This window comes from Anthonomus grandis, chromosome 8 (genome assembly GCF_022605725.1).
Source record: "Anthonomus grandis grandis chromosome 8, icAntGran1.3, whole genome shotgun sequence".
Lineage (NCBI taxonomy): Eukaryota > Metazoa > Arthropoda > Insecta > Coleoptera > Curculionidae > Anthonomus > Anthonomus grandis.
The window spans coordinates 34,795,949-34,821,094 of NC_065553.1; the positions used below are offsets into that span (position 1 = coordinate 34,795,949).

The window sequence follows — 25,146 nt, forward strand, 5'->3', positions numbered from 1 at the left end:
TAATCGAAATAAATAAAAATAATAAATAAAAAAAATTAAAATTGTGAACAATAACAACAACAAATGACTAAACCAAAAAGGTATGTACATTAAACTATAATTAATGTTCTACATGTCCACTAGGGTGGAGCGAAAGCTGGACCAAAATAACTAATTTTCGAAAACGAATATGTCTGGGTGTGCAAAAGATGCCTTTCGGGGTTCTTATTTACCTAAAAAAATCCGAATGACTTATGACGATTCCATCGGCTGCCGAAATGACCTTGAAAATTTTAAAATTAAAAAAATCTTTAAAACTGCCAAAACATGCAGCTCTCAGCTAGTTTTTCATGAAAAACTACCCAGAACTCACCGGTGGAGGTGGCTGCATCTCGAGTTCCACCCTACCCTCCCACCCTTAGAATATTTTTTTTTTATTTTTTCTGTTCTAGAACTGCTAAGAATTGTTTTTTAGTATCAAATTGCGGCAATATTTGTCTTGATTCAATACGAGCACTAATAAATCCGTCTCGTGCTTCAGGGCCATAAACCGCCATAGAGGCTTTAGTAACTAACTTAACTGCTCGTTCAACTGCCTGTGAATAAATAATAAATAATAAATAAAAAGGCCTTTATTTTATACTCGGCGAAAGGCAGCATGCTGTTAACTTAACCGAGTACACATAAATATTAAAATAATATTATTACTATCACAAAAACACATAATTATTAAGTAGTTACTAATAGAAAATGTTAAAATATACAGAAGACAAAAAAAAAATTAACTATAACTTACAAAGAAAAATACAAATTTTACAGCTTAACGACTACTTGACATCATAATACTATATTTATGCATGACCGATTTAACAATACAAATACTTATTAAAAAAATTAAATAGAACAATAGAAATAAAATTTAAAAAAAAAAAAAACAATCCCAAAAAAAGTTGAAATAAAATTATCCAGTTGACTGTTTAATTCTAAGTTATTACTTTATATTATTGCTATTTTTCTCGATATTTATTGTTGGCTTTCAATCAATATCTTTTTTAGGTTGTTTTTAAAGGATTGGAAAGACTTATCAGTACAGTGACTAATAATATATTTATTTATTAGCTTTGAAGCACAGAAAGAAAATGATCTTTGAAAAATCGCAGTGCTATGTCGGGGGATATCAAATTTTAAAACCGTGCGTCTTTTTCGATTATGTCTGGTAGTTCCTGTTTTAAGTTTATTTCGTAAGTAGGAGGGACTATTGTTTTTTAAAAGTTTGAATAGGAAACTGCGGTAATGAAGTTTTTCTCTATTTTGCACATTAAGCCACTTCAATTCTTTTAGCTTGCAAGTTACATGATCCCTTCCTCTCAACCCATAAACAAAACGAATGCAAGAGTTCTGTATTTTTTGCAGTTTGTACCTACTAGAAGCATCAAGACATGGTCCATAAACAAAATTAGAGTAATTACAATGTGATAAAATTAGAGCTTCACAAAGCTGCCCTTTTAGTGTAATACTTAATAGATCCTTACTTTTATACAAATTTCTCAGGGACATATATGCTCTTTGAACTACTTTAGATACTTGTGTTTTAAACCTCAAATTTGTATCAAAAGTTACACCTAAGTTTTTGTGTTCTTTTAAATTCAGAATTTTTTCACTATCTATCACAAGATCACAGTTCATACGAGACCATGATGCCAAGGGGCCAATGTAAATTACAGCCGATTTTTTTGGGTTTAATTTTAAACCATTTTTTTTTGAATAATGGTGAATTGTATCTAAGCACTGACCCAATGATTGCATAGATTCATCAACGTTATTCTTAGTAAACTGTTTATAAATTTGTGTATCATCACAGTATTGAGCCATACGACAGTCGCGAATTTTATTTTTTAGGTCATTTATATAAAGTATAAACAGCGGGGCCCAGAATGGATCCCTGGGGAACACCTCTTTTTAAATCGGCTGGCTCAGAGAACGAGTCTTCCACTCTTGTTATCTGGGATCTATTTGTAAGATAATTACTGCAAAAACGCACAGCTTTGGGTAAGAATCCGTAATAGGAGAGCTTCGCTAAAAGTAAGTTATGATCTAGAGTATCGAATGCCTTGCTGAAATCTAACAGAACCAAAGCTGTCGTCTCACCCTTATCCCAAGCATCAATAATATCATCCAAGACTCCAAGAAGGGCTGAAGCAGTATTAAAGCCACGGCGAAACCCCGATTGCGTTTCCGAGAGCAAATTATTTTTTACGATATATTCAATCATCTGGTTGTATATGAGTTTCTCAAAAATCTTGGACAATACAGAAAGTAGGCTTATTGGTCGTAAGTCAGAAAAGCCATCCGGGTTAGAGACCTTAGGTAGCGGCAACACTATTGCCTTTTTCCACAAAGAGGGAAATTTACCTATCTCGATGCAAGTATTAAAAATATGAGTTAGCACCGGAATGACACGAGGACAGCACATCTTAACCATTTCTAATTATATTTTATCAATGCCACTGGCATTTGATTTTATTTGCGAAATAGCTTCATATACTCCTCCAGTATCCACCAGCTCCAGATCGAACCTTTGATCCGTGGCTCTTCTACCCAGGTATTCCCGAATGGTCTCCGCTGAAACTGGCGTGGATACCTGACGTACCGACTCAACAAAAAACTGGTTAATTGCTTCCGGATCTTTTAGGCTATCTGGTAGATTTGATGTAGAAGTGCCTTTTGTCTTACTATAGATATTAAGATTGGCCAAACCGTTCCAGAGGGCTTTTTTATTCTTGTCTCTATGCAGAAAATTTATATATCCCCTTTTTTCGTTTCTGACTGCGGTTGTAAACATGTTACGCACATTTTTATAGGATTCTCAATCGCCAGGATGTTTGTTTTTTTTATATTTTGAAAGTAGAGAATTTCTGTATTTTTTCATTTCCTTTAGAGTATCTGTAAACCAAGGTGCTTTCGGCTTTGTTACTCTAACCGTGGTGAAAGGTGCATGCTTATTAAAAAGTTGTGTAAGAATATGTGTAAAACACTGGACCTTATCATCTATTTCCGCAAAACTAAACACCTTACCCCAATTTGCGGCGTTAAGATCAAGATCAAAAGCTGCCCTGTCGAAGCTCTTAAAATTTCTAAACGTAACAAACTTTGTGGAAATCTTTGGAGCATTAATTGCAAGAGTGCAATAAATAAGTTGATGGTCAGAGTGCTCATGCATATCTCTATGTTCAACATTACCTATTAGTAGATTTTCATTTGACAGAATTATGACATCAATTAAGCTAGCTTTTTCCCTTGAAAACCTAGTGGGATTCATTACTACTTGCTTAAAATTAAATGAGTCCAAGAGAAAATCAAATTGCTCATTAACAGATTTATATTCTAGAAGGTTAATGTTGAGATCACCCATTATTATTGTTTCATCTACCATGGGAAGAATGTTGAAGAATGTTGTTGAAATCGAGGTGTCTAAATGCTCTAACGCCCTAAGGACATTAAACTGAGGCGGACGATAAAAAACCCCAAATCCTAATTTAAGTTTGTTTATTTGTAAAATAAACCATTGTTGCTCAAAAATTTCTACTTGTTCCACCAATTCCACCTTATGGACCCTTAAACTTGACCTCACGTAAACGCCAACTCCCCCACCTCTAGTTTTCCTGTCCAGTCGCAAAAAGTTATATCCTACTATTTCGATCTCTTTATCTAAAATATTTTCTGAAAGCCAACTTTCCGTTACTCCTAGTATATCTAGGTTTAGAGTAGAAAGGATTAACTTTACTTCAACAACACTAGGTAGCAAAGAACGTATATTAACGTGGCCTACCTTTAAATTGTTAAAACTGTTTTTAGCCATTTAAAAATATAAAAATACACAAACCAAAACACTAAAGAAATAAGCAATTTAAAAAACAAATAAAATAAAAATATAAAAGGAATCCAAAAGTACAATAAATAAAATAATTAGCTAAAAAGTTCCTCTAACATAGCCTCATTTTTTATATGGATTGGCTTATCATTTTCATTTTTCATGGGAATTTTAATAACCCTATTTAATCAGGAACCAAAGAAATCATGTTAGTTAGTTCTTTGTTCGAAATTTCCATTGTTAATGGGGGCTCGCTTATAACAACATTTTGCCAGTCAATTAAGTCGACATAATCTTGACAATCAAAATTCAATTTATTCACGCGAAATATTCTAACATCCTCGGTTTTTGCAGTTGATCTGCATTTTAAAATCCTTCTTAAAGCTAACTCTCGCATATGTTTTCTATCATCTCCTAACATGGCTAATAAAATATTTTCTGGGTTCGCAAAAAATCAATTTCTCTCAATTACGGGATCAATACCTTTTTTTATTTCTTTAGGGAGGTAACGAGATTTATTTATAATGCTAAACAAGTGCCTAGCACCATCCTTAGGCCCAGCGCCCACAGAAGTGGTATTGGCTTATGGCGTGGCAGTGGTGTGGCACCGACGTGGCAGCGGCCTGGCGTTTTGACGCCTTTTAAAGTGGCACAGAAGCAGCACACAAAATGCAAATTTAGTCATTACTACAATGTTTAATTTTAATTCAATGTTTAATTAATTCCATCCGACACCGAGACAAATTAAAAATATCTTATCTAAAAAATAAAAATAATATAACTCTGTTGAATGAGTATAAGAGTTACCGTAATATTTTAAATATGCTAATAAAACAAACAAAAAACTCGTACTTTCAAAAAAAGTTTAATGAAACTAAACAAAATCCTAAAAAAATGTGGAAAATTATAATTGAGGAACTGAATACTAATCAAAATATGAATAAAAACAAATTATCACTTAGATGTGAAAATAACACGATTCAATCTGTTAAAAAACGATGTAGCAAATATTTTTAATACATTTTTTATAAACGTAGGAAAAACAATGTCAAGTAAATTAAATTGTAATAAAAAAAATAAGTTTTCCCGCTTAAATTGTACCACTATGTTTTTAACGCCTATTACTGAGGATGAAGTTCTAAAAAATATAAATGCTCTAAAAAACTATTCTGCACCGGGGTTAGATGGATTAAAGAGTACCTTACTTAAGCAAATACGGAATAATATTGCAAAACCCTTGACCCATGTTTTTAATTGTATTATTTTAACAGGAATAATTCCGAATGAATTAAAGAAGTCAGTGGTTGTTCCGATATATAAGGGAAATGACGTGTGTTCTCCAGGCAACTATCGCCCAATATCACTTATTAGTAATATAGCAAAAATACTTGAAGCTTGTATACGCATTAGGTTTTCAAAACACTTACAGAAAAACAACATTTTATCTCCCAACCAATATGGTTTTAGAGAGGGTAAGTCAACTGAAGAGGCACTATTTGAGGTAACAAATCATATTTGTAAAACTATTGAAAAAAATCAAAAAACCGTTAGCTATATTTTTAGATTTGGCTAAAGCCTTCGACTTGGTATCACACGATATTCTACTTGATAAATTAGACGACTACGGGATAAGGGGATTAAGCTGGACTCTTATAAAAAATTATCTTACTGAAAGAAAGCAATGTGTTAGGGTGGAGGATGAGTATAGTGTTTTTGAAAAAATAAATTGTGGTGTTCCACAAGGTACTGTACTGGGGCCTCTTCTATTCACCCTGTATATCAATGAACTTCTTTTTCTTAGTACATCTGAAAAACTTGTATCATACGCGGACGACACTGTTTTGTTGGTAAAGGGTGATAACTGGGCGAATGCTGTGGAGAGAGCAACTTCAGATTTTGCAATGGTTCGTCGGTGGCTGGAAGAAAATCGTTTAGCAGTAAATATTGAAAAAACAAAATTTATGGGTTTTAGCATTCTGGATAACCATCAAATTAATACAGATGTACTAAAAAAAAATACACACATATCAGTGCATATTAAAGGAGAAGCCATGTGCTTGCATGGAAACCTTAAGTAGGACTCCATGTATAAAGTATTTGGGTATTTTTATCGATCAAAATATTAAATGGGAAAAACATATAGAAATTAACATATTAATATAAAAATTCGTAAACTAATTTTTAAATTTTATCATCTTAGAAATTGTATGCCTCTCCACATTTTAAAAATGTTATATACATCCTTGGCTGAATCAGTCATTAGATATGGAATATCAATATGGGGAGGATCATTTGCCAGTACCATAAATATTTTAAACATTACTCAAAAATACCTTTTACGAGTAATTTTAAGAAAACATCCCAGATACTCCTCAAACCGTTTATACCAAGAAGCGCGCGTTTTTACAATATAGCAAATGTATGCTAAGTCAGTGCTAATGTTTGTCTATAAATATCCTGATTTGCGGCGACCGATAGAGAACTTGGGTTGCCATACTAGAAGCCAAGCAGTGCATTCTGTTAGTGTGCCTTTTCTGACAAGAGCGACTACTCAAAGGTTTTTAACATACCTTGGCCCAAAATTTTTTAACCTTCTTCCAAGTAGTATTAGAGAAGTTCGAAATATACATATGTTTAGTAGAGAAATAAATAGGTTGCTTCATGAAAACTTTGAAGTTTTTGCTTCGGTGTTGCGTAGATAATTATTTATTTGCAAATTAAATATAGGGTATATGCAGCTTTATCAGTATATTTGTGGTTAAGATCTGTTATTCTGACTAGGGCGATTGAAATCATTAGTTCATTTAATCATTATTTTGGTTTATTCTTTGGTTTTAATATAGTTAGTATATAGTATATTGGTATATTTGGTATATAGTATATAACTTTAAGTGAATTGTGAATTATATATATTATCTTCTTAATTACTTTTGTTTTGTACACACACAGATTCTAATCTAGGTGTACATCTATTTATACTTTTGTGAGTTTTGAAAAATTATTGTAAATTATATTGCTGCTGGATTGCTGCTGGAATATTAAAATTGTACCCAGAGCTGATTCAGTTAGTAAACAATAAATAAACAATAAACAATAATGTCGTCTTCAGAGGACGAAGATGTTCTTGCTTTAGTGCATTTAAATAATATTCAAAGAAGACGATATTGGGTACATCCTTTATGGAAAAAGAAAAACAAAAAATATGGCAGCTTTAATGTATTTAAAGAGCTAAATCAGTATCCAGAACGGTTTCAGTCTTTTTATCGAATGTCTTAAAGACTGTTTTACTCGGCTACTAAACATAATAAAACCAAAAATAACTAAAAAGAATACAAACTGGAGAAATTGTGTTAGTGCAGAAGAGCGATTATTAATAACTCTTAGGTAAGGAATTAAATAATAACTGTAGAATACACTAAAAAAACATTATAAAATTCACGAATAAATTTTATTATGAAATTTATGAATATGAACACATAAAGACAAACATAAAAATTAGTCATATGAATACCCTTGAGGCTGCTGATTCGAAAAACTAGTAGTATATTCAAAATCGGTTCCATGTAATGTTTGTAGTGTATGGTATGTTCGACTATTTTCGTTTGCTGGTTGATTTGACATTGTGATATTAACCGGAGAATAAACTTGTATATTGGAAGGGTTTGAGGAAGATTCGCTAAGCGGTGAAATCATTTGCTGAACATTAGAATGATGTCTGATTTTCGACTAAAATTTCTCCAGCCAAGTTCAAAATGCCAATTTTAAATTTTCTTTTTTGAAAATCGGTCATTTTTTTCATGTCCGGTAGCATACTTATCAGGAATGCCCTTTCCGGATCCTCAGTTTTTTCAGGACATTCTTGTAATTTAGTTTGTTTCTTTTGAAAATATTCAAAAGCACTTGAATTGACTTCTTGCAAAGTAGGGTATTTTTTTGTCTCTTTCTTCTTTTTTGGTGCGTGCACAGCTTCTGAACTACTTTTTTCCCCATATTCATTGGTGTCACTTAAAGGCGCCTCTAATTCACTGCCAGACTTGCTCGAATCAATTTCATTTGCGATACTTTCTTCTTGAATCATTTTAGTATTCTCCAATGATTTTCTTGATTTTGTGAATGGTTGTCAAAAATGTAAATTTTCAGCTAAATAGTAGGGTTTGATTGGTTTTGCTGAGGATCCCGACGGAACTTTTTTATTTAAATATTTTGTAAAACTTCCCTGGATAGTTTTCCATCTATCCTTGCAATCATTTACTAAAACAAAAAAAAAGTTTTATATGCTGCTGGTTTATGTAAGAAAAAAGTCAAAAACATATTCTGGAAACTTTTTTTTAACAGTTTTTCCTTTGTGTCGTTTCAGATACTTTGCTACGGGCTCATCTTAAAGTCCTTACAATTTTATTTTTTAAGGGGACATACAACAATACGAAAAATTGTTTATCACACAGCTAAGATGTTATGGAAAACTCTACAGCCACAGTTTTTACCAAAACCGACTAGTGAAAAATGGTTGGATATCGCTGAACGCTTTTATAGTCTATGGAATTTACCTAATTGTATTGGGAGCATTGACGGCAAGCACATTAGGATAAAAGCACTCCCAAATTCAGGATCTGCATTCCACAACTATAAAGGTTTTTTTTCTATAGTGCTGTTAGCTGTTGTCGACGCAGATGGCTTAATTATTTCTGTAGATGTGGGTGAATATGGCCGCAACAGCGATGGGCGTGCGTTAAAAGAAAGTAAATTTGGAAAGTGTCTGGTTCGAGGAGAACTTAATATACCAGATCCAACTCCTCTACCTGGTGAAGATGTAAATATTGGTTTTCCCTACTACTTTGTAGGTGACGAAGCATTTCCGCTCAGAAGGGATCTTATGAAACCATTTGCCCGCAATCAACTTACCAATGAAAGAAGAATGTATAATTACAGAATTTCTCGGGGACGCAAATCAGTGGAATGCTGCTTTGGTATGTTAAGTACTAAATTTGGAATATTGCAAACGCCCATCTGTATGAAAACGAAAAGGATTGATATAATAATCCTAGCAATATGTGCTTTACATAATTTTATTCGTATTTACGATGGAATTTTTTCCACACCTAAACAACCAAACAATATTCAGCACATACCTGTTCAGGATTTGCAAATACAAAGAAACACTCCACAAAATTTAAGAAATCGGCTTTGTAACTACTTTTGTAACATTTCTCCCATTCCAAACCAAGGATATTACAATTTTTTATTAGGTATTACAATACCATGTTACCTCTACTACATTTTTTGAGTTGTAACTATAACCTTACTTATTATAATAAATTATTGGATTAAAAATTACCTGTTTCCTTAATTGTTTTCGAGATTTCATTCCAGGCAGCATCTTGTGCAGTTCTGTTGCAATAATCAGGTCGATTATAATCATATAAACATGGTTTTAATTCAACTAATTCGACAAAGCGAACATTAAATTCAAAATCATCCCGCATTTTCATGTCAAAACTATGAAAACATTCAAAACAACGAACGAGATCGGACTGGCATGCCGCTTTCCATGCACCACTAGTGGTTACAATATGGCGTGCCATTTCTGCACCGCTACCACGCCATCTCAGTGTGCGTTGCTTAATTCATTTACATTATCTTTCTATTGCCACTCGCCAGAACCACGCCGCTGCCAGACTTCCGCCACTTCTGTGGGCGCTGAGCCTTACATGACCAATGGCATTTAATTTGAAACCAGCATACGGCATACTCTTTTACTATAAACTCTGTTAACATTTTAAGGTTTTGAGAGGGCTCATTGGTAGCAACGTGTAACCTTAGGACTCTATTGGCTGTGGTAAGCCATCTAGAGTGTGACAATTTCCCTGGCGCTTTTAGAGCCCAATCGTCTTTTAAAACCCCAGTAGAGATTCCTTGATACATCTCATATAAATAATTTGCATCGGTACTTACGGTTTCTAGATCAACTAATGGTAAAATAGTTTCAATTTTCTTAAACTGTACGACTGGTAAATTTTCACACGATTCAAGGGTCTTGGGCTCCCTCTGATAATTAAAGATAGATGGGATTCTATATTCTATATTCTATATTATCGAAATTTTAAGGACGTTTCGGCAGCCGAAGATATTGTTTTTGGACGTTTAGTTTTTTTTGGCTCACTTGAGAGTACAATAGGCACCTTTTAAACATACAGGCTGGTTAAATTTTAAGAAATAAATAATTCGCTAAATTAATAAAAAACATAATAATTTCCGAAATTTTAAGGCACTTTCGGCAGCCGAAGAAGTTGTTTTCTGACGTTAAGTTTTTTTTGGCTTACTAACGACTACAATAGACACTTATTAAGCATACAGAGTAATTAAAATTCCAGAAATCAAAAATTCGCTCCACCCTAATGTCCACCCTGGTGTTGATCACACAAACGAATTCGTTTAACAAAAGAACTGCTTACTTTCTGTGACATTTCTCTAGTTACTTCTTGAAAAACATTCCGAATTCTTTGCTTCATGTCGTTTTTGGTGGTAACAGGCCTTTGATAAATCCGATTTTTCACAAACCCCCACAAGAAAGAATCGAATTTTGTGAGGTCAGGAGATCTGGCCGGCCAAGCAACTGGTCCTCTCCTACCAATCCATTTATTTCGAAAATGGTCATTTAGATGGGCCCTCACAACACGGCTAAAATGAGAAGGTGCTCCATCTAATTGTAGCCTCATTCGTCTTACTGTTTGTAACGGTAAATCATCCAGCTCTTCTTCGAATTCATTTTGCAAGAAATGTAGAAAGTTCTGACCGTTCACTGCCCCATCAAAGAAATATGGTCCAAGAAGCTTTGTCCCAATGATACCAGCCCATACATTAAGTGACCATCTATGTTGATGATCCAGTGGTATCACATGCCTTGGATTTACATTGTTGTAATAATGGAAGTTGTGTCGGTTTACAAATTCATTTTTGTGGAATATCGCTTCATCAGTGAATAACACAAAGTCAAAACTGTTGCAGTTGGATTTGATGCAAAGCCCAGCGGCAAAAGTTTCGGCGATTAGCAAAATCTTCATCGCTTAATTCTTGTTCAAGCTGTACGTGATATGGATGAAATGTATGTTTCCGGGTGATTCTATTAACAGTGGATTTTTTAATGTCCAACTGCCTTTCAATTTGCCTACAAGAGACATACGGATTTTCTACTAGGGCTTGCATAACAAGCATTTCATTTTGTAGATTTGACCCTGTTTTTTGTCTTTGTGACATTTCATAATTTAAATTTCCAGTTCTTTCAAATTTCTCCTTTAGTCTTTCAAATGCCAATCGATTTGGATGTCGTTCCGCATTCGGATATCTCTCTGTCTCAATTGTTATTTCCATGGCTAACTAAGCAAACTTCTTTTAAATTAAAACGCGACTATTGTGGATTTTAAGGGCGAAATTAGGAAAAAGTGTAAAAAACTCGTTAACTATTACAGATAGGTATAGGACATGCTTAACAAAAAAGAAAGCTTATCACATTGTGTACATTTTAAGATAAAAAAATATGGGTCATTCCATTTGAGAAAAATAAGATATGGTTGTTTACATTTTTTGGTTTTGGATAGAGTATTGCGAACACCCTGTAGAATATTATCAAATTCTCATAGGACCATAAAGTAAGTGTAAGTAGGCACTAACAACCTACAAATTGATTTGGCTTGTAGAATCTCAAATGAGTGAATTATTTTTGTTTTTGTGGAGACGTGCAAACGTCGATTTTTTGATAAAATATTAAATATCTCACAAACGGGTAAGTTTTGGTATAGACGATGCTTAATAAAAGGTATGCAGAATTTTTAAAGCAATCCAAAAATGCAATAAAATATAGGGTGTTCCATTTAAATTAAAAAAGTTGTGTATCATTTATCAATCACCCTGTATGTATGTTATGCATCTTAGACAGTAAAGTAACTTTGTATAATTTTTTTTTGTATCACTGTATAAGGAGCTATCGTCCGTTATCGCATTAATGGGACACCCTGTATATGTATATTCTTATCGTGTTGTGATAATTCTAATTTAAGTATGTTTTTATTTAATATGGAGCTATCAGTAAGTAAAGGATATTTAACCACGCATATTTCAGCAGCGAAAAAATCAAATTTTGTTAATTCAAAGGGTATAATTAAATCTAATATTGCTTGTATCTCCCGAAAAACCTTACAAAACGGAGGGGAGTTTTTATGTAGCCAATACTTATTTGTTAAATATTGAATGTTTAATTTATTTACCTCATATAAAAGATTTGTATTTAGGAATTGGTGTGTTTAATAAGGAACTTAGCACTTAGCATGCTTCCGCGCAAATAAAGAGGAGGTTCCAATACTTCAACTAAAAGTGCCCGTATAGAAGTAGAATACATAGCATCTAAACTAATGCGCAGAGCTTTATATTGTATGATATCAACTTTCTGTAACAAACTATTTGAAGCAGAACCATAAAGACAGGATCCATAGTCAATAATTGATCTTATGTAACTCTTATAGAAAACTAAGGCTGTTGATACATCACAGCTTCACCAAATTTTAGTGACATATCTTAGAAAATTTAATTCTCGTTCACATTTAGAAATGATACTGTTGATCTGTTGTTTCCAATTAAGTTTTTTGACTAAAATTATGCCTAGATACTTTACTGCATTTATGTAAGGTAATCTAATATCATTCGTTAAGTAAATATAACTTATGTTAGGAGTATTGTGATGTGTAAAGATACATACACTTGATTTTTTAATAGATGTTTCAAAACCATTTATGACTGACCAGTTTCTAATAATATTAAACATCTCACACAAACTGTTCCAACATTGGTCATATTTTTTGTCAATACTGTATATACAAAAATCATCAGCATACTGTACTAAACTAAATTTAAATAATAAGGTGTGTAAGTCGCTAGTATACATGTTAAGAAAAAAAGGGCTCAAAACTGAGCCTTGGGGTAAACCCATATACTCGAATATAGAGCCAACTATTTCATTGTGAGCATTTCTTATGAAAACTTGTTTTACGCAAAATAATGAAATAATAGATTGTGCAAAATTTTCTGGTATAAGAAAGAAAGTTATTAATTTGTGTTTTAGTATATTTAAGTCATATGCACCCTCTATATCCAAAAATAATGCAGTTATATATTCACTTGTTGAGAAACAATTTTGAATATCAGTGGTTATATGTGCTACCGTATCTGGAGAACATAATGACAACTAAAGAAATTTACGTTGTCAGAAGTTTTTCTCGTACTGAACAGGTGACGCCAATTCATGGTGGAGAAACATTCGTGGTGAGAATCTTCAAAAATCATTAAGACCTTCAAACTTATTTAAAAATTATAAAAGATTGTAAATAAGCAATTAGTATTCAGTTTTCCATAGTCTGGCAGGTAAGTGTTTGACACATAAATCTTTAGTGACCCTAAGACTGTTTTGGTTTTTACCAAATGGCAGCTTTCAATTAATAAGCAGGGATCTTAGAGGAGATTCTCTTAAAAAAGAAGATAAACTACCCACTTTTCATGCTTCAACTCAGCCCTTAATCCTAGCTCCAGCTCTCCAGCTCCGATTTGTACAGAGCACAAGGTTGCTAACAATATATGACTATTCCGAACCTGAAATAGAAAAATAAGTAATCTTTCCTCGTGGCACACATTGCAGGCAGAGAGGAGTGGCAGTATTCCATCAGACCTGCATTGCTAAATAGGAGGACCATCTGGTACACAGATGGCTCCAGAATGAATAACAGAGCTGAAGTCCTGAAATGACTGGTGCAGGTTGGCTGCAGGTTCCAGCTCGTCTGGGTACCTGGCCACACAGGCCATGCAGGTAATGAGGAAGCGGACTCTCTTGACAGACTGGGATCCGGGAATGTGCCGAACGGGCCGAAACCCATAATTGGTATAGGCCCTCTGCCTGTCTCACCAAAAATCTACTACGCCTAAAAAATGCGAAATTCGGCTAGTGACAGGTCACTTAAGAAGCCATCTCCATACCATCGGTATTGCGGACAACCCTGAATACCATGGTGCTGAAAGAAGGATGAAACCGTTGACCATGTGGTCGGGGAATGCCCATCACTCACGCGCCTCAGTTTCAGTGCACCGAGTGACTAAGTTCTTTAGACCAGAGAGCCTTATCGGTTTTTCTAAGGCTATTGGGCTCTGGTAACCCCCGGTGAAGCTTGACAAGTCCATCAGGAGACCTATACACAGAACTACCTCTGGCAACCTACTGTTTTGACAATTCCAATTACAGTTTCTATAATCTTTCTTTACTTTGAAAGAAGTCGTCCATATTCTTAAATAGACCTTGATATAAATAAACCAAAGGAGAACAGCACAAAGTCTCGGTCTCAAGAGATTCTTTAATATGTTAGAGTGGTGACACGTGTTTCGCTCCTAAGAGCATCATCAGACTTAAAAAATGAGTCCCGGCTCAAAATTGAACACGTCGTTAACGCAAATTAAACCTGGACTCTTTTTCGCTCTTGTAATCTCTAGCTTCTCTAGAAGATCCAGCTTTTTGCCCTTCTGGCAGTCATGAACCACTGCCACATTATTGGTGTAGGAAAAATTATGACCTGTTGACAATAAATGATTGGCAAACGCTGACTTGGTCTCGACAGTATCGGTGGCTTTAAACTTGTTCACCAGACCTAAATGTTCTTGTACACTTGTTGAATTTTCCTCCTTAATAACATCTTGTAGTTTCCTCCTTTCTTTTTAAGCTATCGCATGAACGGTGTGGCCTAGCGGTCAACGCAGCAAACAGTAACAGTCTTGCTGCAAGGTTGTAGGTTCAAATCTCGATAGTTCCTTCATACTATTTTATTATTTTCTTGTATTAAACTTCTATGTTATTGTTTTTTACATATTTTTGACGTCAGTTTTTTAAACTTATATTTTACCGTTCAGTGTGTGTGTATATTTGACCCAGTCGGGTCAGTGTTTTTATCCTTCTTGAGGTATACTTTTTTGTTTTACTTTAAGATCTTTTTGTAATTTTATTTGGTTTTGTTTACATTATTTTTTAGGTCTGATGATGCTCTTAGGAGCGAAACACGTGTACACTCTAACAAATTAAAAATTTTTTTGAGACCGAGATTTTGTATTGTTCTCCTTTGATTTCTTTACTTCCGCAAAAAAGTAAAACATGTAATCAAGCCATTTCTCCCCTTTAAATCTCTGTAAATCGACAGGATACATTCGGAGTTAGGCATACTTACTTTTCATATTGTTAGAATATTAATGACTTGCTTTGCTAAGACTATGTCCAGAAGCAGTGGTAAGTGGCTAAGTGAAAACTCAGTTTCTTAGTCGATTTGTATAAAGCTATATAATAAGTAGTCGTGGTTAGAATTTATCAAAAATTAAATGCGATATTTTTCACAAATCAAAATCTTATGTGTCATGAGAGTGATGATGATAACAGCTCTTCAACCATTAGCTTTAACTCTGATAAAGACAGTTTAGAATACACAGAGGAGCGACGCGACGCTCATGTCTTTATTCCAATTACTGCAGAATCACGTTAATGGTGGTACGTCGCCGAGCGGAACATAGGAAAACCCATGTAAATTTTAAGGGAGTCAATTATTGGCTTCCCTGTACATTTTACAGAAAAAATGTAAGATAACTTTTTGAAGAGACCAATCTGACAAACCCTCGTGCAAAGTTTCAAAAAATTTTAATAAGCGAATCTTGAATTATTCAATTAAATGTAATTGCAAAATGACCAAATTTTCGGTTCAGGTAAAACCAAACGGGCACCAGTAAAAAGAATATTGTCACTGACGTGAGGAAAAGTGTCAATAAATCAGTGGCAGTCTTGAATTATTCAATCGACGAAAAAATAGCCATAATTAAGTGGCATTATGCGGGAAACAGTTTTAGAGCAGTATCTGAAATGTTTTCAGTTTATTTCCCCACCAAGCCCATTCCGTCCATTTCAACTATTAAACGTATTGTCAATAAGTTCGAGTCCAAAAGTACCGTAATAAATAATTGTAAATGTTCAACTCAGGACAACGAAAATAGAGCCGAGAAAAGAGAGAATAGAGATCTTAATATTCTACCGAGTGTGGAGGAAAATAATATGGTTAGTACGAGGGTTCTTGGGCAAAAGGTAAATAAACATCATGCAACGGTATCTCGCACTAAAAAAAAAAACACAAATATTATTCGTATAAATTCGAAAAACATCAAGAGCTGCAGGTAGGAGATGAAGAGCGAAGAATGGCATTTTGTTTTGAAATGATGGAAAGAGCAAATAATGATAGGAATTTTTTAAGAAATATTTGTTTTACCGATGAACGTACATTTACCCTCAACAATAAACCAATTGTTCGAAATTGTCGGTATTGGAGCCAAGAAAATGAACATCGCTTTGTTCATACTCGGACACAATATCCCCAAATAACAAATGTATTCGTGGGAATTATCGGACACCATATCATTGGACCCTTTGTAGCGGGGGTTCTACGTACTTGCCGTATGTCCACCCTCTAACCTTTGACATCGCAGGGCATCCGTCAATCCCCCTCACTATTTCTTTGTACAGGGTGGCCAAATAAGAATGCGAGGTACTGTATCTGGGAAACTATTCATCGTAGAAGCTTGCGATAAAAAAATTTATTACTAAAATGGCCAAGAAAATGACCTGGAAAATATTTTCAAGTTTCTAAAACGGCCGCTAGGGGGCGCAACTGCAATCTTGAATCTAGAAAACTGATGTTTCTGTAAATTTTGCTGAATTAACCTAACAAAAAAATAGCTGATTATTAAAGTAAAGACTAATCCGAACCTTTTTTATTTGAATAGTTTTGCTGTATCTCTAAAAATAAAGTGGTGGTGGGTGTTCAAAAGTTGGCTTAAAACACACCCTGTATACTAAAAACGCCTTCGCCGATTTTATCAAACTTGGGCTAGTTGAAAAGAGCTATTATTAAGCTACGAATATTATTATATTTCATGTTTTTTTAGTTTTACATCTCGCCGCTAGAGGGCTTTTTTCGGCTTTCTGACAAAAATGAGTAATTTTCTCAAAAAACTTAAATGCGTTGATATAATTTTTTTTTTCATAGAAAAATAGCTAAATGATGTCTAAATAATCTTGCGAAAACCGCAACTCGATATCTTGTTCCTAACCTAAAATATATTTTATACCCTTAAATTTTAATTTTTTTATACTAATTATTTTGGAATTTTTTAAAATTCACTACTTTTGAAAACAAAATTTACCATTTTTAAAAATATTACCTAATATCACCAAAAAGTAAGTATTAATAATGCTTATTTCAAAAATCAGACCTATTTTATGTTATATATTCACTATGGATATAATACGAAAAAAATAATTATTAGAAAGCAGGCCATGGAATGCAACAAAATAAATGTCTACTCAAATTATAAACATTCCTCAAATTGTCAATAGTAAGTTGTCAAAAGTTTTACGTTACTTGAGCATTTTTGGTTTTTGCAAAATGCGTTTTACGAACGATGAAGCTGTTGATATGCTTGCGGCTTATTTTGAATGTCTTCAAAATGCTGCAGTAGCAAAAAGAGTTTATGCTGCTCGATATCCAAATCGAAGTCCTTGCGATGTTGGATTTTTTCCCCGATTAGTGGCGAACTTACGAGCCAATGGTAGTTTTCGGCCTAGGTTTCAACGGCCAAGAATTAGAAGAAATGTGGACAATATTAACAGCGTACTGGGATATATTGAAGGAAATCCTCATGTTAGCACAAGAGCATTATTCCTTGAATTAGGCATATCAAGAACAACGATTCAAAATATTTTGAAGGACAATAGGTAAATTCTAATAGCCATCGCCATATATGGATTTATTTAAGTTCAGCTTTTTTTTTTAATATAATTATAGAATGCACCCATATCATGTTAATTTACATCAGGCATTGGAAGAAGCAGACTTTGACCGTAGGTTGGACTATTGCCATTGGATATTAGGCATGATACGCGAGGACAGAGATTTTTTATTTAAAATTCATTGGACCGATGAAGCCACATTTAATAGTGACAGTAGAGTCAACCTGCATAACATGCATTATTGGTCTGCAGAAAATCCGCATTGGTTGCGCGAAGTTCAGCACCAAGGGCGCTGGAGTTTAAATGTGTGGTGTGGTATACTTGGAGGCAACATTATTGGACCATATTTTTTTGAGCAATCTCTAAACGGCAATGTTTTTTTTGACTTTTTGGTAAATCAATTACCGTTGTTGCTGGAAGATGTCCCACTGGAAGTTTGGCAAAATTTGTTTTTGCAGTTGGATGGTTGTCCAGCACATTTTGCTAGGAATGTGTGAGAGCATATTAATAACATTTTTCAACAGCGGTGGATTGGAAGAGGAAGCCTGTTTCCATGGCCTCCGCGATCCCCAGACTTAACCTGTCTTGATTTCTATTTATGGGGGCGGTTAAAGGACATTGTATTCCAGACTCAGCCTACGACTAGAGAAGATATGAAAAACCGCATTCGTAATGCAATACATACCATACCGAGAGCCGAAATTGAAGCTGCAGTTCTATCTACCCATGAGAGGCTTCAGCAATGCATAGAGCGTGATGGTCAGCATTGGAGCATTTACGGGGGCATTAAAACTTAAAACCCTTTCTTTTTAAAATCGGTCCTTTATAGGGCCACAACTTACATTATAAAAGAAATTCGAAATAAATTATTTTGTAGTTTTTATAAATATTAAGGGATTTCCATATAAAATTTTCTTTGGCCTAAATTTTAGGTTAGGATGAAGATATTAAGATGCGGTTTTCGCAAGCATATTTAGGCGTCATTAAGCTATTTTTTTGTATAAAAAAATGTATACCATTGCATTTAAGTTTTTTGAGAAAATTAGTCATTTGTGTCAGAAAGCCGAAAAAAGCCCTCTAGCGGCGAGATGTAAAACTAACAAAACATGAAATATAATAATATTCGTAGCTTAATAATAGCTCTTTTCAACTAGCCCAAGTTTGATAAAATCGGCGAAGGCGTTTTTAGTATGCAGGGTGTGTTTTAAGCCAACTTTTGAACACCCCCCACCACTTTATTTTTAGAGATACAGCAAAACTATTCAAATAAAAAAGGTTCGGATTAGTCTCTACTTTAATGAGTTACTTATTATATTGGGTATTACGTCACTTATAGCAAAAATCAATTTAGAAATTTTTATTTCACACGCTCAACAATTGAAAAGAAGAAGAAAATAGACTTATTCACGTATTTAAAAGAAATATGAACTTAAATCTGTAACGATACCGTTCGATATACTTAATTTAATTTAAGTTCAATATAAGTTTTAAATACAATAATTTACTTGAGGTATAATAGATTTTTTTATATAACTAGGAGCTGAGGTTCAATCTATTAATCTCTGAGCTCGTTTCTTCTTTTCAATATCCTACCTAACTTCTAACTACCTAACGAAAAGAAATTTTGATGAGACTGCATTACTGAAAATTTGAAAGATAAGTATATTTTATTTTTAATTTAATTTAATTTTACTTTAATTACCTTGATAACGGTAGTAGATATAATTACCGAAACGTTGGTTAAAATTAGGTATTTTAAAAAAAAGTAGGTCTTCTTGTTGTTTTTTTTTTTTTTTTTACCTTTTTTTAATTGTAATATTCATAACAAAGTTAGGTAGGATATTGAAAAGAAGAAACGAGCTCAGAGATTAATAGATTGAACCTCAGCTCCTAGGTATATAAAAAAATCTATTATACCTCAAGTATTATTGTATTTAAAACTTATATTGAACTTAAATTAAATTAAGTATATCGAACGGTATCGTTACAGATTTAAGTTCATATTTCTTTTAAATACGTGAATAAGTCTATTTTCTTCTTCTTTTCAATTGTTGAGCGTGTAAAATAAAAAAAAAAAAATTCTAAATTGATTTTTGCTATAAGTGACGTAATACCCCATATAATAAGTAACTCATTATGAATTCGTCACAACAATACAGATTTTACTTCTACTTTAATAATCAGCTATTTTTTTATTAGGTTAATTCAGCAAAATTTACAGAAACATCAGTTTTCTAGATTGTCTAAACGACATTTTTTAAATATTTTACATTTTTTGGTAGTTTTAAATATTCATACATATTTATATAAAATTGTTTATATTAGCCGGTCAAGGTGTTTGCGATGGATTTTAAGCTCACGTTTGCTATAAGTTCGCAAGGTCGAAATTAGTAAATAGTTAAAATCATGATTACGATGCTCACCTTGATTTGTATAATTACCTCGAATTGTTATCTTAAGACTGATATAAATAGTTGTTAATTTTTGTGAATAAACCAGTATTGAATTCTACAATCACGTGGTTCTCTACTCAACCTATTACGGCCAAGCCACCCTTGTCTGTAAACCTATAGTGAGGCTGCTATAGGGTAATAGGGAATAAAAAAAGGTTTAGGGAAAAGCCCTAGATTTTTTCATGGTCCTTCGAGTTTTTAATTGAACCAGGAGCAGCCGCTCACGACGCTGTCTCCATCTACAAAGGAGTTGCCGCCAAAGCACAAAGCACTATCAAGCACCTACTTGCAACAGATGGAAACTACCCCGCAGCATGGAATTTATTGAAGCAGAGATATCAAAACAAACGTCTCATTGTATCAAAATTAGTAGACAAGATTTATGAGTTTCCGACAATTACGTACGAATCAGTGCCAAAACTTAAACAACTGTATGATGTCACAACCGAATGCCTAGAAGGCATTAAGAATCTAGGCTACGACACGTCATCGTGGTACCCGATAGTAGGAAGAATAATATGCAGAAAATGGGACCAGGAAACGACAAAAATCTACGAGCAAACTTTAGAAGACCCTCTAGAAGTCGCCACACTAGAAGACCTTAGAACATTGAAAGGCTAGAATTAGTAAACAACAACTTTGTTTGAGTCCAACATGTGCACAGGGGCAAGAGGGGTGTTTTGTTTACAAACATATTTGCCGATTCTCTGTTGTCAAGTCGCCGCAAATTTCCAACGGAGGAAATTTTTAGCTATATTTTAACAACCATTATAACGTTAATTTAACTTATTTGTGTTGTATTTTATAGGAAAATTTAAAATAAAAAGTATAAATACTACAATTAATTTATTTTAAGAATAAATATAATATCCTTAAGCCAAAAAAAAAACAAAATTATTAACATTATTATCCCTAAAACTGCTTCTAAAAAATTTGAAGCGACAACACTGAAGCTTAAGCGCCTGAGCCATACGCGTAGTGTCATCTGTCAAACGGCTTTTTGTTTATTTTCGGGATTCGTGTATTTTCTTTAATTTTCGGTTTCAAAAAGAAAAAGGCCACATTTTAGTGTTTTTTTAAATTGCTAGGATGGGAAAAACTTGTGTCGTTTGTGCCGCATCATGATAAAAAGGTGATTCAAGCTGTTCTTTTCACAAGTAAGTACCGATACTTCACAACACATCATAACATCACATCATGGGGTAACCATCATCATAAACGTAGAATAGGGGATCTTATAGATAAACCTAATAAAAACTTGAATGTGAAAGTGTGCGTAAAATACCAAAATATTTATAGTTTTAAATCTAAATATTTTTTTGAACATATTCATCTATCAATAGGCTATAAAAAATATAAAACTAGAATTTTGTCCCTGGTTTTATTACAGGATTTTATGTTTTTCTTTTGTTGTTTTGGTAGAAAGAAAACATACCTAATACCCATGTACCTATCTATGTATAGTTATGTTTTTTTAATATAGACATTAGGTACATAGATGAAATTATTAATTTTTTATTACCTTTAAAGAATTTTGAAATTTATTTAGATATTGATATCTATGTATAAAGTTAATTTTGTCTTTCCCTAAAATTTGGTCGATAATTTTTTTTTTTGTTTTATCACATTGCAACTTACAATAATATATATAGTAATTTTCACCACATATTAATTCATTACTGTAAGTTTTTTTGCTTTTTGGTTAAATATCAAATACTTATCATAGATTGCCTAATATATGCCCAAAGGGAACAATGGATTTTATTAATGGAAATCAACACAATTAAACAGAACATATTTGTTTGTTCAGATCACATTCTTAGAAGTGATTTCTTATATAAGGAAGATAATATTATCAGTAGCCAGACTTTATTAAAAAAATCAGCTCTACCTCAAAGGTAATTTTTTTTAAATATATTTTTCTAGTATAAAAAAATCGTCAAAAAAAGGATTAGTGTTACTCATATAAGCTTTATTTATACCTAATACTTATTAAATTAGGTATGTATGTAAAACTATTTTTTTACTAGGATTTCTGATGCACTGGTTAAAAACACAGCAGCCGATAATTCAGTTAATTTACCAAGTGATTTATCCTTCAAAGCTGCAGGGGTAGCTTTCCTAAAGAGTGCAAAAACTTCTTTAGCTTCCAAAATGGTATATAGTACAAACAGTGAAGCTAATATAGACAAGTATGGATAATTAAAGTAGATTAATATTCTTGATACACCAAATTTTGTATAATTACAGATCTGATCATTCATCATCAACAATAACTGCATCTGAGATTAATAGTTCTACAGTAACCGAGGGGTCTAGGTCAACAATTACTATTTCTCATCTAAGCCGTTTTTGTTTAACTGCTACACATTCCCTGACTCTGCCAAGGAAAAGGTAAAAATACACTCAAAATAGACTACTAGTTTTATGCCATGTATCATCCTATTCTATATATCTTATTTAAAAGTGATATAGTATTTTATTGTGTTATATTTGTTTAATTAAATGCAATTAATCAAATGTCTGATATTACAAAGATTCTTTATAATAACATACATTTTATTGATCAATTGGACTATTATAATACATTTTTTTAATTTTTTCTTTTTAATTTTGGTAATACTATATTTTTATGTATATTATTCTAGGGTAAAATCAAAATGATATCCTGAGGACCTAAGCACTGATGATTCCACCGTTTCAAAAGCTAAATCACTTGTTACCAAATTATGGAAAAAAAATAAAGAACAAAAAATTAAAATTCGAAGATTGCAATAAACAAATTTGCCACAAAGAAATTGAATTAGATGTCTCAATTCATTATTTAAATACTTAAGAAATAATAACATGATTTTCAAAAAAGTCCAACATACTACATATTTTGTTTGACTTGTAAAAGTATTTGTTTGTATATTACTACTAATAAACTAATCTAATCTATTGTACATAGTCTTTATTCTTAGGTAAGCTTTGTTTTTTAGTATAAATTAATATGATATAATATTTGGTATTAGGTATTATATAGGTCACTGTTAAATGTCTTAAAACCATTGTCATACTCATAATAAAAATCTTATAACCTATAAAAAACCTGCAACTCCTTCACAATTTGAACATCCTTGTAGTTTTAACTCTTCCGCTGAATCAATACTGTCCCTTTGAAAAAGTCAGCACCATAGAAGTATATATTATGTGATATAAAGTAAGTGATGTAAAACTGAGTTTTGTCCAATATAATAATAACAATAAAATTTTGCAAAATGTTAATAATTTGTGTCTTAAAACATGATTTATTAAGAAATCTATAATATTAATAAAATATTGAATTTCCATAAAAATGCTTTGACAAAAATGGTGCCTTTTATTAGGACCTTCCTCTAATGAAGTTCGTTAAAAAAACACATAAATAGCTCATAAATGGTAATATTACTAATACTCAAACTCTATAATAATTAATAAAAATTTATCAGGTAAATATTTGTTGCGACGTCACTGGTAGAGAGTGCTTGTATCAGTGGCAACAACAATGCGATCGAGCGGCGTTGCGATGCCATTACCGTTTTCTCGTTTTTTCGTATTTTATTTTCATTTATTTAAAGTTAATATTGACTTTGATATAGAGTATTTTATCAAATTTATTTAAAAAAAAATACTTGATATTTTATTAAAGGCGAGCAGTAGTATTGTTTTGAGCCTTCGGAAACAACTGAACATTTTTATGATATTATAAAGTGATTTTTGCCATTTATCTATAAGCATTTGGCATCATTGCATCAGAGATGTTGCAAGCAAACAAACCTGTCCATAGTTCCACGGCATGCTACTTCTAGCCTTTCAATGTTCTAAGTAGAAGACATTTTAGAATTTTTAAAAAGAAGATTTCAGTCACTTCAAGCACTCAACTCAGAAAAAAAAGATAGATTCCCAAGAGATCAAGTATGCCAACTATGCTACCGAGGACATAATATTTGGCGCTGCAATCTATTTTTGCGCCAATCACCAATGGACCGAATGAAGATGATAAAAGATCATCAACTATGTACCAGATGTTTAAGCCATAATTCGAGAGATAGTTGCACCGCAACAAGCAACTGCAAAATCTGCAGTGGACCCCACAATACTTTACTACATCAAGACCGACAAGCCACTTCAAACGCAAGAAATGGAAACTCCACCTCAAGGCCACAGAACTACCAAAACAGCTTCAGGAGAAACAACGAACCGAACTTTAGGCCCAATATTGTCAACTCTAGATACAATGAATCGAACACAAGAAACAACAATTCAAGAAATCACCCCCAAAACACTCACCACGCAGCTGAAGAAAGAAACAATACCGATAAAAAAGAAGTTCTACTGGCTACAGCGCTAATACAAGGCACATCATACGATGGCACGTCCCATTTATTAAGAGTGTTAATTGATCAAGGCTCCCAGTCGTCATTTATTTCTGAAGAGGCTGCACAAGCATTAGCTTTACCAAGACAAAAAATACGCGCCGAAATATGAGGAGTCGGCGACAATGAATCAAGTGTTTCCAAGTCAAAAATAAAAGTCCAATTAAGGCCAAGATTTCCCAGCGACTACATACGAATTGCTAGTATTACCAAGGATTACGAAGGCGCTCCCGAATGAACCGTTAAACGAGATAGACGCAGGAGAATGGGAAAATACTATTCTGGCAGACCCCACATTCAATACAACGAGGCCAATCGACGTACTACTAGAAGCAGAAGAACACGGGAAAATAATACTAGAAGGGCTCAAAAAACGCGATGGACTAATAGGACAAAAAACAGAATTTGGTTGGATTATTTCTGAAACAATGATCATCAGTGAAAAGAGTAAACACCTACAAATAAAGAGCATGATATCAAGAACAGAAGAAGATAATCAACTGACCAAATTTTGGGAAATAGAAGAAGTCTCATGTCAACAGCAAATCAGGCCAGAAGACCAAGTGTGTGAGGAACTCTTTCAAAAAACAATAAAAA

The 25,146-nt window shown here is 33.2% G+C and overlaps 1 protein-coding gene and 1 long non-coding RNA gene across 3 annotated transcripts in view; one reads left to right on the forward strand and one right to left on the reverse strand.

The window, feature by feature from the left end:
- The window catches only part of LOC126739056 (uncharacterized), a 782,471-nt gene that overhangs the window by 624,026 nt on the left and 133,299 nt on the right, over positions 1 to 25,146 (reverse strand). The gene's annotated exons all lie outside the window — the stretch shown is intronic.
- LOC126739075 (uncharacterized) lies at positions 22,034 to 22,941 on the forward strand. The gene is made up of 3 exons (XR_007661541.1): positions 22,034 to 22,344; positions 22,403 to 22,546; positions 22,801 to 22,941. It is a non-coding gene; the product is annotated as an uncharacterized LOC126739075 (long non-coding RNA).